Source organism: Artemia franciscana, chromosome 8 (genome assembly GCF_032884065.1).
Source record: "Artemia franciscana chromosome 8, ASM3288406v1, whole genome shotgun sequence".
NCBI classification, from domain to species: Eukaryota; Metazoa; Arthropoda; class Branchiopoda; order Anostraca; family Artemiidae; genus Artemia; species Artemia franciscana.
In genome coordinates this window covers 47,026,746-47,040,888 of record NC_088870.1, presented here as the reverse complement: position 1 = coordinate 47,040,888, position 14,143 = coordinate 47,026,746, and the positions used below count along the sequence as shown (strand labels likewise).

At 36.3% G+C, this 14,143-nt stretch overlaps 2 pseudogenes; one reads left to right on the top strand and one right to left on the bottom strand.

Annotated features, from left to right (window-relative positions):
- Positions 1-319: 319 nt before the first annotated feature.
- Positions 320-1,131, bottom strand: LOC136029841 (cytochrome c oxidase subunit 3-like; annotated as a pseudogene).
- A 9,865-nt stretch (positions 1,132-10,996) lies between these two features.
- On the top strand, positions 10,997-11,808 carry LOC136029840 (cytochrome c oxidase subunit 3-like; annotated as a pseudogene).
- The last annotated feature ends 2,335 nt before the right edge of the window (positions 11,809-14,143 follow it).

Here is a 14,143-nt window from a genome sequence, read left to right as displayed (position 1 = left end):
TGTTGGGTAAGACATGTTCAAAAATACTATGGGCAGGAGTAGAGTAATCTCTACATCAAAATAAGAAAAATAAGAGTAATAAAAAAAAACGGATAGAAAAGGGGGCACGAGAGGAATTTAAAGAATCGAATCCGCATTCAATGGCGATCTTTTTTCGCGATCCAGAGAGACTTTTTTATTTACAAACACCCCTAGCATTAACATAATAGAAACAAGCATAAAAATTTTCAATCAAACTAAAATAATTATCTTCCCCTAATGGGATCCCTTGATTAGAAGTCAAGTATAATACTTAAACTAGAAAGATTTATTGCCCTCATCAGTAGATAGAAAGATAAAGAAATAATCATACAACGTCAACAAAGTGTCAGTATCAAGCCGCAGCCTCAAACCCGAAATGGTGTTGGGGTGAGAAGTAACACTTAGTGTGACGTAAAATACAAATAATAAGAAAAATAGTACCAATAAATACATGCAAGCCATGAAAACCTGTTGCTAAACAGAATGTAGATCCATAAATTCTATCTGCAATAGTGAAAGAGGCTTCTATATACTCCAATCCTTGTAGAAATGAAAAGTATAATCCTAGCAATACAGTAACGAGAAGTCCCTGGAGACACTGATCAAAATTATTTTCTATCAAAGCATGGTGGGCCCAAGTTACTGTAACTCCTGAAGCCAGAAGGATGCTAGTATTAAGCAGGGGTACTTGAAATGGATTAAAGCTTTCTACTCCAATTGGGGTTCATAAAGCCCCAACTTCAATATTAGGCGACAAGCTTCTGTGAAAAAATGCTCAAAAGAAAGAAACAAAAAAGAAAATCTCAGAAATAAAAAATAAAATTATTACCCATCGTAACCCAAACCCATCCTTCGTTGAATGTATTCCTTGAAATGTGATTCCTTCTAGAAGTGATTCCTTCACTAGAAGTGTATTCCTTCTAGTGACACATCTCTTCACCATTGATATGAAACAAATACGACTGTGGCCAACCCCGTAAAGAAGAGTATTCTGTCAAAAGAATGAAACCATTTGACAAGTCCCGAAGTCATTGCAAAAGCTCCTATGCCTGTAGCTAAGGGACAGGGTCTAACGTTAACTAGATGATAGGGGTGATTTAATTGATTCATTATTCTCTTGCGCAGAGAGTTATTAGAGTCATAAAAACATAAGATTGAATAATAGCCACAGAGAATTCCAGTATTAATAAGACAATCTGCGAGAACACTACAATTGTAGTAATATAGGCATTTTCCAGAGTTCCTTGAGCCCCTAAAAGAGTTAATAGGAGATGGCTGGCAATCATATTGGCCGCAAGCCGGACAGAGAGTGTAATAGGCCGAATCATATTTCTAATGATTTCAATTACCAGTATAAAAGGTATTAAAGGTGCCGGTGTTCCTAAAGGTACAAGATAGGCTAAAGCATTTGTAGTTTCCATAACTCAAGCATACATGATAAAAGAGATTCAGAGGGGGACTGCGAGTCTTAAGGTAACCGTTAGATGTCTAGTAGAAGTAAAGATATAGGGGAACAAACCCCTATTAAATAAAATAAATAAGAAAATGGCAATAACTAGGATATTAGCACCAAATCTAGTCGGGTCTATAAGGAGAGATATCTCCCGATTCAATCCCATTAAAACTCTCTTAGCTAAAAATTGAGGTCGTGAGGGGATTAATCAAAAAGATATAAATCACGTATATAAGACTTTTGCTTATGTTTCCGACCAATTTTCATCCCGATACCTCCAATCTAAGCGTTTTCCATGATTTTAGGCTCCCCCAAACTCCCCCTATTGTCACCAGATCCGGTCGGGATTTAAATTAAGAGCTTTGAGACACGATATCCTTCTAAACATAAAATTTCATTGAGATCCGATCACCCGTTCGTAAGTTAAAAATACCTCATTTTTTCTAATTTATCAGATTTAACCCCCCCCCCCCCAGACTACCCCAAAGAGAGCAAATCCGTTCCGGTTATGTCAATCATGTATTTAGGACTTTTGCTTATTTTTCTCACCAAGTTTCATCCCGATCCCTCCACTCTTGAGTGTTTTCTAAAATTTTTGGTTTTCCCCTCCCAACTCCCCCCAATGTCACCAGATCTGGTCGGGATTTAAAATACAGCTCTGAGATACAGTATCCTTCCAAACATCAAATTTCATTAAGGTATGATAAACCGTTCGTAAGTTAAAACTACTTCATTTCTTCTATTTTTTCCGAATTAACGGGCCCTCCACCCTTCTCCCCCCCAAGATGATCAAATCGGAAAAAAAACTATTTATAGTTTAATCTGGTCCGGTCCCTGATACGCCTGCCAATTTTCATCGTCCTAGCTTACCTGGAAGTGCCTAAAGTAGCAAAACCAGGATCGACAGACCGACAGAATATGCGATTGCTATATGTCACTTGGTTAATACCAATTGCCATAAAAACCCACCCGCTCTCCTACAGAAGGATCCTTTATGCCACAAGAAAGAATTTGATAAGACAGGGTGTGCAAATATTCGTTATGTTAAAGAGACTAAGGATAGTGTTATGGTATCGGTACCATATCAATCATCGAAGCTCAGTTGTGATCTAAAGGTTAATTTTCTTGACTTCACAATTTAACTTGGTAAAATCGTTTTCCCCGATTCAACCATCTTTGGAGCTGAAGAGAGAAGAAAAACTAAAAAAAAATCAGGTATTTTTAACGTATATAACGTACGGGTGAAATTACTGGGGTGACCTACTCTCCCACAGTCCCCAGGGGAGGGGCTGCAAGTTACAAACTTTGACAATTGTTTACATTTAGTAATGGTTATTGGGATGTGTACAGACGTTTTGAGGGGGATTTTTTTCTGGTTGGGAGGAGGGGGACGAGTGGGGGGGGTTGGTGTGATGATTTTCCCATGGAGAATATATCAAGGGGGATGAGAGTTTCCATGAAGGGGGAGCAAGATTGTCTAGCATTCTTTAAAAAAATGAAAAAATAAATACGAAAACGTTTGTTCAACTGAATGTAAGGAGCAGCGTTAAAACAAACGAACAGAAATTGTTAAGCATACGAGGAGGTTCATCTCCTCTTAAATACCTTGCTCTTTATGGTAAAGCATTTTTTGTATTTTCAACTATTTATTTTACGACCTTTGTGATTCAGGGGTCCTCAAACAGTTTGTGGTAACGAACTGTAATAAGGATCGACCCAGTTCAATAGTAACCAAAAAACAAAATTTTGACACCAATAGTTACATCAAAAGAATTGCATTTTAATTCTGATTTTAAATATATAAGTTTCATCAAGTTTAGTCTTACCCATCAAAAGCTACGAGCCTGAAAAAATTTGCTCCGTTTTAGAAAATAGGGGAAAACATCCCCTAAAAGTCATAAAACCACACCATCAGATTCTTACCTTAGCAAGACTCACACCATCAGATTCAGCGTATCAGAGAACTCTACTGTAGAAGTTTCAAGCTCCTATCTATAAAATGTGGAATTTTTTTTATTTTTTCCAGAAGACAAATCACGGATGCGTGTAATTTTTTTTCTTTCTTTTTCCCAGTTGTGATCGTTTTGACCCAGTGATCCTAGAATTTTGTGAGAGGGCTCATTCGAACGGAAATTAAAAGTTTTAGTGCCCTTTTTAAATGACCAAAAAATTGGAGGACATCTAGGCCCCCTCCCACGCTCATTTTTCCAAAGTCGTTGAATCAAAATTCTGAGATAGCCATTTTATTCAGCATAGTCGAAAAACCTTATAACAATGTCTTTGGGGACGACTTACTCCCCCACAGTCCCCGTGGGAGGGGCTGCAAGTTACAAACTTTGACCAGTGTTTCACCAGAGTCATCGTTTTGCAATCGGACACGCAAATTTATAGTTAATGTTAATGTCTGTACGTCTGCCCATAAATTAGAATTTTTCAGGCAAGCATAAATTTCATCCGCAGGGGCTGATTTAGGTATTATAGGTAATGTTTGCCTGAAATTTCCCGCAAGTACATTGGCAGTACATTAATGTACTGCCAAAGGGTTTCGAATTTAATCGCAAATCTCGCAATGATCGCTCCAGAGCCTCGAGCGATTTTGTGTGTGCCATTGTGTACTCTTCCCAAATAATAAGTTTGCATTGCTGCAATACTTTACCCATACCAGATGATCTGGTTATCTGAACAACCCACTGGTTATCTTCTTCGATGGTGGTACCGTTATATTTCTTTATTATTGCTGCTTTACCGCCATCTTCAGTAGATCTTCTATATTTTGGGTAAAATCATTGCCAGTAATTGTGTTGGGTACTAAAAGTCAAGGATATTGCTTTGTGCAACTTCCTTTTGCCATGCATGGCGATTTTTCATTCGGTGAACTGAAAAGTTCATGTATCATATTTTATACCACGAAATCATATCAGCCCTTATCGACATTTTCATCAGGTATTTCAGCAGAAATCCCATCGTCAATTTTATTAGAAGTAATTTTATCATGTAGCCAGATTAGCATATGTGCGTGTGGCAATCCTCGTTTTTGCCATTCCACTGAGTGCATCCAGCATCGCACTGACCCAAACACCTTAAGTTTTACTATGTAGTTTATCAATGATTTCAGCTTTTGCCGGAAAACAGGGGGCGTACTGTCATGTCTATGAACCACCGATTGTCCTTGAAGTAAAAGCTGCTATATCTCGTCCCAAGAATGATTACATTTTAATGTAATAATTAAATCTGGGCGACCATAGAGGCGAACATACGCAAAGCATCTTGAGCATATTCACCAATATGACGGGAACTGCCAGCATATTACGAAAGTAAAATCGTTAATCTTCCAACGCTAGTGGTATTACGGTCATTTACAACTGCATCTCACAAATGAATGTATTGTTCAGAGCGGAGCTTGGTCTGATTCAAACGGATAAATAGCAAACGTTCTGATTCAATCTTTGCATACATATCAACGATGTATTGGTGAAACAAATGACTGCATTTTAAGAAAAATAATCATCTTCATTATGACGAATCATTAGTCTACAGGAATAATAATTCATTGCGCTGCATTTCTTATCCGTTTGTTTGTTAATAGATGGATCTATCAATTTATCAAACAGCTCAATAGTAAACGAAACTCTAAAAAACGGAATTTCGATGCCCTAGTTGTAGCTATAGTAACAGACTGCAAATAAAGTTTTTTTTTTATCTCCTCCCTTATTATTTCAAATTAATCCATGAAAAGCTCCAAATTAGTAAACTCAGTCAGTCTTAATTTATGCCATTTTTACAATCCGTAAAAAACTCTTTTAATAACTGTTGGAAACTGGACATCCTCAGAGTTATAATTACTGGAATTTTGAACAATGCTAAACAAAAGAACTCTTAAGTTCAAGTTCATTTAATTATTAATCCCATACATGTAAATATATGATATAGGCCCATGGGGAGACAAGCTCGAAAAAAAAGGCCTAGACAAAGATAAAATTGCAAATTGCACTACAATACAAAGATGAACATGATGGCAAAGATACAATAACACAACAATAATATGAAAGTAGCAGCTAGCCCAGGATCGTTCAATATTATTTAAAAAATTGAAAACTTCAGTCTTATTAAATATCAATTAATTCTAGAAGATAGCTGAGAGGCCCAAAATCACCCAGAGCACCAAACCATACAAATAACTGCCTTATTAAAAAGATGCCTAATTAAAACTAAAGCTATCCCGAAAATATGATTCATAAAATTGTTGTGTATTTTATAGTCTAAAGTAAGTATTGTTATTCGGTTCGTATATTTTTTCATGTGAAATTTTCACACCCCACTTATTTCAACGCCCCGCTCTTTACGCTGAAGTTTGACCCTTTATTACAACTCCACTTTTTAAAAAAATAAAAAAACTTTTAGTGTAAGAAGTGGGACGTTGAGGAGGGAACAGCCACTTTCATATACGGAATAATTCCTGTTCGTTTTAAGTTTTAATGTCACTCCTTACTTTCAGTTGAAAAAACTTGTTTTTTAATTTAATTTCTAAACTTTTTTAATTTGATACATGTTTTAATTTTCGCTCTCCGCACATGAATAATTAAAACGAACTTTGAATATTAATTTTATTTCGGCTAAATCGCTTTCTCATAGTTTTGATCGAATGATTTTGAGAAAAAGGAGGGGGAGGATGATTTTGAGAAACAAGGACTGGGGGAGGTGCCTAGTTTCCGTGCAATTTTTTGGTTACTTAGAAAGGAAAATAGAACTTCTAATTTTTTACAAACATTTTTGTTAGTAATATATACACGTAACTTACGAATTAACTTACGTAACGAGCTTCTATATTCGTATATTTTTATTACGTATATGAGAGGGTTCGCCCCTTTGTCAATACCTTGCTTTTTTAGAGTAAAGCTTAAAATTTATCCCAATTCTTTGAGAACTAAATAAAAAAGCAAGTTTTTTAACTGAAAGTAAGGAGCGACATTAAAACATAAAACAAACAGAAATTACCCTGTATATGAAAGGGGCTGTCCCCTCCTCAACGCCCTGCTCTTTGTGCTAAAGTTAGACTCTTTCTCTCAACTCCACTTTTTAAAACAGTAAACTTTCAACATCAACTTTCATATACGGGGTAATTTCTGTTCGTTTTAAGTTTTAATGTCTCTAATTGCTTTCAGTTGAAAAAAAAACTTTTTTTTTATTTAATCTCTGAACTTTTTTTAGTTAATCCATATTTTGATTTCGGCTCTTCACAATAATTAAAGCAAAATTTGTATATTTGGCTAATTATTTATTTGGCTAACTGGCTTTCCCATAGTTTTGATCGAATTATTATGAGAAAAAAGGAGGGGGAAAAAGGCCCAGTTGCCCTCCAATTTTTGGGTACTTAAAAAGGCAACTAGAACTTTAGTTTCTTACTAACGTTTTCATTTGTAAGATATACATAACTTGCGAATTAGCTTACGTAGCAAACTTCTATATTCGTATGTTTTTATTACGTATATGAGAGGGTTCGCCCACTCGTCAATACCTCGCTCTTTACACTAAAGCTAAAATTTTGTCCCCTGAATCACAAAGGCCGTAGAATAAATGGTTGAAATTACTAAAAATACTTTAGCGAGTTTTGGAGTTATGGAACTCCATCCCTTCGGATGTCCCTCTTTTTCTTTCTGCAAAGGCATTATTTCGTCGGGTATTTCCAATTCAATAATTTTTCTCTCTTTATTAATCCTTTCCTAATTAGTATGTCTCTTCTCTTCTTTTAAAATCATTTTCAGCTATATGTTAAATCTCCTTCTAAATCTTCTATCTGTTAAATATCCTATCTATTCAATGTCCTTGTCTTGTTCCAGTGTTTTTTTTTTTTTTTTTTTTTTTTTTTTTTTTTTTTTTTTTTTGTATGTATGTATTTTATAATAGTGTTTTATTCTTGTTCTCTGTGGTCCATTACAAGCAAAGCTTCTTGGGCCTAGTAACCACTTTACTTTTGTAATAGTTTTTTCTTTTAGTATCAATAAATTGATTGATTGATTGCATAATATTTTCTGTTCGTTTTAAGTTTTAATGCTACTCCTTACTTTCAGTTGAAAAAAACTTTTTCATATTTATTTTTTCATTGGTTTTTCAAATAATGTTAGAATATGCTTCCCCCCATTTATGGAAATCTTCCCCCATGACAAATCCCTCCATGGAAAGTTCCCCCTGAAAACGTCTGTACACTTCCCAATAACCATTAATATATGATGAAATACCTGATGAAAATGTCGATAAGGGCTGATATGATTTCGTGGTATAAAATATGATACATGAACTTTTCAGTTCACCGAATGAAAAATCGCCATGCATGGCAAAAGGAAGTTGCACAAAGCATTATCCTTGACTGTTAGTACCCAACACAATTACTGGCAATGATTTTACCCAAAATATAGAAGATCTACTGAAGATGGCGGTAAAGCAGCAATAATAAAGAAATATAACAGTACCACCATCGAAGAAGATAACCAGTGGGTTGTTCAGATAACCAGATCATCTGGTATGTGTAAAGTATTGCAGCAATGCAAACTTATTATTTGGGAAGAGTACACAATGGCACACACAAAATCGATCGAGGCTCTGGAGCGATCATTGCGAGATTTGCGATTAAATTCGAAACCCTTTGGCAGTACATTAATGTACTGCCAATGTACTTGCGGGAAATTTCAGGCAAACATTACCTATAATACCTAAATCAGCCCTTGCGGATGAAATTTATGCTTGCCTGAAAAATTCTAATTTATGGGCAGACGTACAGACATTAAAATTAACTATAAATTTGCGTGTCCGATTGCAAAACGATGACTCTGGTGAAACACTGGTCAAAGTTTGTAACTTGCAGCCCCTCCCACGGGGACTGTGGGGGAGTAAGTCGTCCCCAAAGACATTGTTATAAGGTTTTTCGACTATGCTGAATAAAATGGCTATCTCAGAATTTTGATTCAACGACTTTGGAAAAATGAGCGTGGGAGGGGGCCTAGATGTCCTCCAATTTTTTGGTCATTTAAAGGGGCACTAAATTTTTAATTTCCGTTCGAATGAGCCCTCTCACAAAATTCTAGGATCACTGGGTCAATACGATCACAACTTGGAAAAAGAAAGAAAAAAAATTACACGCATCCGTGATTTGTCTTCTGGAAAAAATAAAAAAAATTCCACATTTTATAGATAGGAGCTTGAAACTTCTACAGTAGAGTTCTCTGATACGCTGAATCTGATGGTGTGAGTTTTACTAAGGTAAGAATCTGATGGTGTGATTTTATGACTTTCAGGGGATGTTTCCCCCTATTTTCTCAAACGGAGCAAATTTTTTCAGGCTCGTAGCTTTTGATGGGTAAGACTAAACTTGATGAAACTTATATATTTAAAATTAGAATTAAAATGGAATTCTTTTGATGTAACTATTGGTGTCAAAATTTTGTTTTTTGGTTACTATTGAACTGGGTCGATCCTTATTACAGTTCGTTACCACAAACTGTTTGAGGACCCCTGAATCATAAAGGTCGTAAAATAAATAGTTGAAAATACAAAAAATGCTTTACCATAAAGAGCAAGGTATTTAAGAGGAGATGAACCTCCTCGTATGCTTAACAATTTCTGTTCGTTTGTTTTAACGCTGCTCCTTACATTCAGTTGAACAAACGTTTTCGTATTTATTTTTTCATTTTTTTAAAGAATGCTAGAAAATCTTGCTCCCCCTTCATGGAAACTCTCATCCCCCTTGATATATTCTCCATGGGAAAATCATCACACCAACCCCCCCCCACTCGTCCCCCTCCTCCCAACCAGAAAAAAATCCCCCTCAAAACGTCTGTACACATCCCAATAACCATTACTAAATGTAAACAATTGTCAAAGTTTGTAACTTACAGCCCCTCCCCTGGGGACTGTGGGAGAGTAGGTCACCCCAGTAATTTCACCCGTACGTTATATACGTTAAAAATACCTGATTTTTTTTAGTTTTTCTTCTCTCTTCAGCTCCAAAGATGGTTGAATCGGGGAAAACGATTTTACCAAGTTAAATTGTGAAGTCAAGAAAATTAACCTTTAGATCACAACTGAGCTTCGATGATTGATATGGTACCGATACCATAACACTATCCTTAGTCTCTTTAACATAACGAATATTTGCACACCCTGTCTTATCAAATTCTTTCTTGTGGCATAAAGGATCCTTCAGTAGGAGAGCGGGTGGGTTTTTATGGCAATTGGTATTAACCAAGTGACATATAGCAATCGCATATTCTGTCGGTCTGTCGATCCTGGTTTTGCTACTTTAGGCACTTCCAGGTAAGCTAGGACGATGAAATTTGGCAGGCGTATCAGGGACCGGACCAGATTAAACTATAAATAGTCTTTTTTCCGATTTGATCATCTTGGGGGGGGGTGGAGGGCCCGTTAATTCGGGAAAAATAGAAGAAATGAAGTAGTTTTAACTTACGAACGGTTTATCATACCTTAATGAAATTTGATGTTTGGAAGGATACTGTATCTCAGAGCTGTTATTTTAAATCCCGACCAGATCTGGTGACATTGGGGGGAGTTGGGAGGGGAAAACCAAAAATTTTAGAAAACACTCAAGAGTGGAGGGATCGGGATGAAACTTGGTGAGAAAAATAAGCAAAAGTCCTAAATACATGATTGACATAACCGGAACGGATTTGCTCTCTTTGGGGTAGTTTGGGGGGGGGGGGGGTTAAATCTGATAAATTAGAAAAAATGAGGTATTTTTAACTTACGAACGGGTGATCGGATCTCAATGAAATTTTATGTTTAGAAGGATATCGTGTCTCAAAGCTCTTAATTTAAATCCCGACCGGATCTGGTGACAATAGGGGGAGTTTGGGGGGAGCCTAAAATCATGGAAAACGCTTAGATTGGAGGTATCGGGATGAAAATTGGTCGGAAACATAAGCAAAAGTCTTATATACGTGATTTATATCTTTTTGATTAATCCCCTCACGACCTCAATTTTTAGCTAAGAGAGTTTTAATGGGATTGAATCGGAGATATCTCTCCTTATAGACCCGACTAGATTTGGTGCTAATATCCTAGTTATTGCCCTTTTCTTATTTATTTTATTTAATAATTTTATTGGTTTGTTCCCCTATATCTTTACTGCTACTAGACATCTAACGGTTACCTTAAGACTCGCAGTCCCCCTCTGAATCTCTTTTATCATGTATGCTTGAGTTATGGAAACTACAAATGCTTTAGCCCATCTTGTACCTTTAGGAACACCGGCACCTTTAATACCTTTTATACTGGTAATTGAAATCATTAGAATATGATTCGGCCTATTACACTCTCTGTCCGGCTTGCGGCCAATATGATTGCCAGCCATCTCCTATTAACTCTTTTAGGGGCTCAAGGAACTCTGGAAAATGCCTATATTACTACAATAGTAGTCTTCTCGCAGATTGTCTTATTAATACTGGAATTCTCTGTGGCTATTATTCTATTTTATGTTTTTATGACTCTAATAACTCTCTACGCAAGAGAATAATGAATCAATTAAATCACCCCTATCATCTAGTTAACGTTAGACCCTGTCCCTTAGCTACAGGCATAGGAGCTTTTGCAATGACTTCGGGACTTGTCAAATGGTTTCATTCTTTTGACAGAATACTCTTCTTTACGGGGTTGGCCACACTCGTATTTGTTTCATATCAATGGTGACGAGATGTGTCACTAGAAGAAATACACTTCTAGTGAAGGAATCACTTCTAGAAGGAATCACATTTCAAGGAATACATTCAACGAAGGTTGGGTTTGGGTTACGATGGGGAATAATTTTATTTATTATTTCTGAGATTTTCTTTTTTGTTTCTTTCTTTTGAGCATTTTTTCACAGAAGCTTGTCGTCTAATATTGAAGTTGGGGCCTTATGACCCCCAATTGGAGTAGAAAGCTTTAATCCATTTCAAGTACCCCTGCTTAATACTAGCATCCTTCTGGCTTCAGGAGTTACAGTAACTTGGGCCCACCATGCTTTGATAGAAAATAATTTTGATCAGTGTCTCCAGGGACTTTTCGTTACTGTATTGCTAGGATTATACTTTTCATTTCTACAAGGATTGTAGTATATAGAAGCCTCTTTCACTATTGCAGATAGAATTTATGGATCTACATTCTTTTTAGCAACAGGTTTTCATGGCTTGCATGTACTTATTGGTACTATTTTTCTTATTATTTGTATTTTACGTCACACTAAGTGTTACTTCTCACCCCAACACCATTTCGGGTTTGAGGCTGCGGCTTGATACTGACACTTTGTTGACGTTGTATGATTATTTCTTTATCTTTCTATCTACTGATGAGGGCAATAAATCTTTCTAGTATAAGTATTATACTTGACTTCTAATCAAGGGATCCTATTAGGGGAAGATAATTATTTTAGTTTGATTGAAAATTTTTATGCTTGTTTCTATTATGTTAATACTAGGGGTGTTTGTAAATAAAAACGTCCCTCTGGATCGCGAAAAAAGATCCCCATTGAATGTGGATTTGATTCTTTAAATTCCTCTCGTGCCCCCTTTTCTATCCGGTTTTTTTTTATTACTCTTATTTTTCTTATTTTTGATGTAGAGATTACTCTACTCCTGCCCATAGTATTTTTGAACATGTCTTACCCAACAACCTACCTGGTTATCTTCTTTTCCTTCATTCTTGTTGCGGGAGTGTTTTATGAATGAAAGGAGGGTGCTCTGAGGTGAATTAAATAATTGTCAACTTTATCAAAAATTATTTTATTTAGGAGGATAGTTTAAGTAGAACATTGGGTTTGCATCCTAAAAGAGGGGTATCCCTTCTCTCAGAGTGGGAATTGATATTATCAAATCCAGTTTCGACCTGAATTTAGGCCCCTTGGCCCCCACTCTTTAGCAGAAGCTAATTAATAGCACTTCATTGTTAATGAAGAGGAAGGGATAACCCCTGTTAAGAGGCAGAAAGAAGGATGAGAGCTGCTAACTCTTCAACCGGGTAGTTAAATTCTAGTCACTGCCTATTTATATAGTATATTTAATGCAATGCATTTTCAATGCATAGATGGACAAATGTCCTTTAAATATTTCCAGGAATTATCCACCCCAACATCTTCAGTGTTGTGCTCTTGTTAAGCTATAGAAATATATAAATAATGTGAATAATAAAGAAGTTAGGATGAGTACCTTATATGGGGAGGAGGTTAGGAACGAAAATACAGATGAACCCCATGAGCTATTCTGATAAATTAATGAGGGTCCCGCTTCTTCTATCCAGCCACAGTCGCCCTCGTAATAAAGAAGTTCACCCATAGCTAGGGGTATACAGCTTGTCCGCCCCGTAATAAATGGTAAAAATAATATTCTACTTATATAGTGTCTTAGACTCAGGCTGAGTGATTTGATAAAGTAAGGTAATATTACCCCCAATCTGATAAGAGAGAGAAGGAGGATTTTCTCAAATGCGCCCAAGATAATTCTTACGTCCTCCAGAAAACATCAATAAAAGATATATCCTCCTATAACAGCCCCCCAGTAAAGAACAAAGAGGGGAGTTAGATAGTCCCCTTCTTCGTCCCTGTACTGGCAACTTAAATTATAATTATGGGAACATAAACATATTATTGCAATTCGGGAAGAATAATTTCTCGTTAAAAGACATGAACCTAATATAAGTACGCTGGGGATTAATATCCCTAGGTCTTCTGAGGATTCGATAATTAAATCTTTTGAAAAGAAACCCGATAAAAATGGGAATCCCATCAATCTTAGAGAACACACTAAAATAACGTAGCTAGTATAAGGGAGTATTTTGGATACCCCTCCCATTCGAATTATGTCTTGTACGCCTAATGAGTGGATTACAACCCTTGAGCATATAAAAAGAAGGGCATTAAAAAGTGCATGAGCAAAAAGATGGAAGTAACAAAATAGCGTGAGCCCGAAACCTAGAGAGAATATTATTACTCCTAGTTGGCTTAATGTAGATAATGCGATTACTCTTTTTAAATCGTTTTCTCCGAATGCAAACAACCCTGAGAAAAAGGAAGTTAAGGCTCCCATAATAACCAGTAGGCAGCACCCTCTCTCATCAAACGAGGGAGACAGACGGATCATCAAATAGATCCCGGCTGTTACCAGTGTGGAAGAATGAACTAAAGATGAGACAGGGGTGGGGGCTGCTATAGCTGCTGGTAGCCATGCGGGGAAAGGTAATTGAGCTCTTTTGGTAAAAGAAGATAGGATAAAAAGGAGCATGATTGATAGGGAGAAATATCTTAAAAATATGTAGTCCCAGCTCCTAGAGTAAAATATTAACCCCAGTGATCATAGAATTAATACGTCCCCCACTCGGTTTCTTAGAATGGTAATTAACCCTCTAGAAGAAGAAGTGTAATTTTTATAAAAATATAATTAGTAAGTATGAGGTAATCCCCAATCCATCTCAGCCTAGTATTAGTCTTAATCTGTCTGAAGATATAATTAGTAGAACCATAGAAGAGATGAATCCTAACAGTATATATATATAAAACGATTTAGAAAAATTTCGTCACTTATATAATAAGAAGAATAGATTATCACTTGAGAAGAAATTAGAAACACTAAGAAAATAAATGATAGTCCTAGCCAATCCAAACACACTTGGTAATCCAAATGCAAGAGGGAT